This window comes from Emydura macquarii, unplaced genomic scaffold (assembly GCF_026122565.2).
Source record: "Emydura macquarii macquarii isolate MOO-44397 ecotype Brisbane River unplaced genomic scaffold, CSIRO-AGI_Emac_v2 contig_3062, whole genome shotgun sequence".
Taxonomy (NCBI): Eukaryota; Metazoa; Chordata; order Testudines; family Chelidae; genus Emydura; species Emydura macquarii.
The window spans coordinates 2,423,129-2,426,398 of record NW_027133199.1 but is presented as its reverse complement, the minus strand read 5'-3'; the positions used below and the strand labels follow the sequence as shown (position 1 = coordinate 2,426,398).

Below are 3,270 nucleotides of genomic sequence, written 5' to 3'. Positions count from 1 at the left end.
ACAGAATTAAGCTGATTAAGTAGGCTGTGCCTAATTTGTGGGTGAAGCAGATCTGAAAGGCTAATTAAGCTATTAGACAGAGCCTACAAAGAGGAACAGGAAGGCAGGGGAAAGAGAGAAATTGCTCATCCCTGCCTGTTACTGGGTCCAGGTGAAACTGTCAGGCTAGAGCTGTATAGATTGTGATAGTGGGGTGCATCTGCTATGTAAATAAACTGCTCAAGGTGTTTAACCAGCACAAGGGCCTCTGAGTAGTTTGTAGACTGAAATGGAGGCAGGAGCATGAAGGCCTTGTTACATGTGGGGGGTTTGTCTGGGACCTTGAGCCAGTGCAAGGGTTTAGCAGCCTGGGCAATGGAGGAGACCCTTCAATGGCTGGTAAAATAACAGGAAGAAATGCAGAAAGCCTGCAATGTTTTCAACAATCCCACCACCTGGAGAGGCAGTCTTGCATATGTGATAGGCAGAGCAGCAAAAAAGCCTGCAGGATTTCATAAGGGAACAAGCCACCGTACAGCAGCAGCTCCTACAGATAGTGGTGAGTCCCACAGAGGGGAGGAATGGTGCCTGGATACAGAGCCTAGACCTACGTAAAAATGAGCCCTGTGGATGACCCAGATACATTCTTGGCACTTTGAGGTGCTGGATGGGATAGGGTAAACTGGGCCCTGTGGCTGGCCAGAGCTGGTTGTGGCCTGGTGGGAGAGGTGAAGCGGCCTATATGGGCCTGAGTGAGGAGCAGGCTAGAAATTGAGACAGTGAGTGTAGTGGGTGGATCTGTCCACTGAGAAGTACTGCCAAAAGTTCAGATTGGCAATGGAGATGGGAGGTTTATGGCTTGGGCATTTGCCCAAAAATTGATGGACTGGGCCACCTGCTGGTTGAGACCAGATAGCCAAATGGTGGCAGTGGTAATGGATTCTCTGGTGTGGGAACTGTTCCGTCAGGGTCTCCCTAAGAACATGTGTGGGTCAGATGGCATCAGTGGGTCACAATGGAGGCTGTTGTGAAAACGAGCGAGGACTATATGGAGGTAGACTCTCTCAGGAAAGAGGTGTGACCATGTTAGGCAAAAGGAAACCAGGTGGGGGAGAGAGGTGACCCCAAAAGAGAAGTGGAGGATGCTCCTAGACAACAAAGCCCATGTCAGGAAAAGAGGTCCCCAGGGAGGTTGGTAAAGGGAAGACAGACAGCCCAAACTCCTTAGCTAAGGTCCAGCGATCAAAAGAGCTCCCTGCAACTCACCCCTCAGGAGAAGAAACTCAGGCACAGTCTGAAAGGATGGTAGAACCTAGGGTCCTTGGTGATCAGGGGGTGAAAGGAGTAACCTCAATCCTCTGCAAGATACTAAGACAAAGTGTGTGGGGTGAACCCCTGGAATGCCCATGGTGTCAAGACCAATGGGTAGCAACAGAGCTATGGTGGTGTCACCTACCCCCCCAGTATGCTGTCTGTGGGTGGGGGATGAGCGGACTCCACAAGGGAGACCCAAGTGGTTGCCCTGGGATAGAGAGAGATTCCCACAGGGTGAATCCCTCCACCCCTGGAAAGAAGAACCTTGTGGTTAGGTAAGTGGGGGAGGAGGCCTGAGCATTCTGTTCACAGCAGCTCTAATCAAGCAAGGCAGAATAGAGATGATGATTAAACAGATTGTACCTAATTTGTGAGTGGGGCAGAGCTGAAAGTCTAATTAAACCATTTGGCTGAGCATACAAAGAGGCACAGGAAGGCAGTGGAAAGGGGAGAAGCAGGGAGAGATGTCTCTTCCCTACCTGTTGCAGCAGCTAGTCCCCCCTGGGACTGCTAGGCCAGAGCTGTATGTGTTGTGAAGGTGGTGGTACTCCACTATGTAATAAACTGCACAAGGTGTTTAACCAGTACAGGGCCTCTGAGTAGTTTGTGGACCAGAGCGGAGGTAGGTGCTCAAAGGCCCTGTTACAGTTCCTCAGTAAGGAGGGACGGGGGGAGAGAGGGCTGAAGCCAGGCAGCCCTCAGAAAAGATGTTGGCCACTTAGTTACTATATGAGTATCAGGCAGGAAACAGGAGAAGGTGTGGTTGCTGGGCGATGGTGGGCCTAAGCCTGCCCAAAGCTAAAGGCCCTCCCCACCCTTAACCAAGGAGATTTGGCCATTGAACCCAGGTTGCACATAAATAACTGGACAATAAATGAAAGAACAGGGATGAATGTGAAAGTCAGAGGTTAAAAATCTGGGAACTGGAAGGGGACATGGAGAAGAGAACCTCTGACAGTGCCCACTGCTCTTCAGAGATGTCTGAGTCAGTGGATGCTGCCCAGAGGAACTGGGCTGAGACACATGACTTAATAAGGAATCAGAAATAGGCCCCACAGTTGCAAAGCACCCCTCTGTCCAGCTACCTCCTCCTGGTATGATGGGCGGCCATCTTGGCCCATGACAGGACGAAGTTGATGAGGTCCTGTGACTTTGTGGGCCACGGATGGGGCGTGCAGAGAGAAGTGCAGCCAGACTCTGAATAAGAGGTTCTGAAAAAGCTGGAAGAGGGGGTGCACCCTGATGCATCCTACATAGGTGTGTGCTGGGGTCTCCCTATCACTGCAGAAAGGAAAGGTATCAGTAGTGTCAGGTACATGCCTGTATTCACAGTTACAGGAAGGAGCTGCCAACTGATATCCCCAGCGGGTCGTGGAGCGGAGTACAGGCTGGCTCAGTGATGCTCCCCTTCTCACACAGGTAGTAACAGGTCCTTCCATTTGGTGTCGGGGCAAGACCTGAGGGCAAGGAAGTGGATGAGCATGTACAACATGAGCAGCTACAGATGTTGTCTGGGAGCAGTTTGGAGATGGAGCGGCTGGATATCATTGAGCCGGCCCAGGTGGCCTGTCAGGAGCAGCCAGGGAGGCTGATGGGGCAGGGCCCAGTGATGAATTCCGGAGGTGAGGGGTAGGCAGAGAGCACCTTCCCACAGAACTTGCTTGAAGAAAGTGAGAGAAGCAGGAGGCAAAGGTGGATCTCACCACCTGGAGCACGTGACAGGCAGCATGGGCAGCCCCAAGTACTGACTGAGCATCGCAGGGTCCACCCACTCCCTGAGATCATAGTCCAGGAGACTAGCCATGACCATTCCTTGGCTCACCAAGTCTCCAGCCCCTGCATATGGAGATGAGTTGTATAGCAGGGGTTCTGTGATGAGGTCCTCCCCCTCAGCAACCACAATGCACTTGGTCACTGAAACTAGCTTCAGACTCTTAACGAAATCTTGGTAAAAGACCAGCAGCTCAGAGAGGTCTT

At 51.8% G+C, this 3,270-nt stretch overlaps 1 long non-coding RNA gene across 1 annotated transcript; it reads left to right on the top strand.

The window, feature by feature from the left end:
• The first annotated feature begins 250 nt into the window (after positions 1–250).
• On the top strand, positions 251–2,764 carry LOC137141448 (uncharacterized). Its single transcript, XR_010916638.1, has 2 exons — positions 251–538; positions 2,713–2,764. It is a non-coding gene; the product is annotated as an uncharacterized lncRNA (long non-coding RNA).
• The last annotated feature ends 506 nt before the right edge of the window (positions 2,765–3,270 follow it).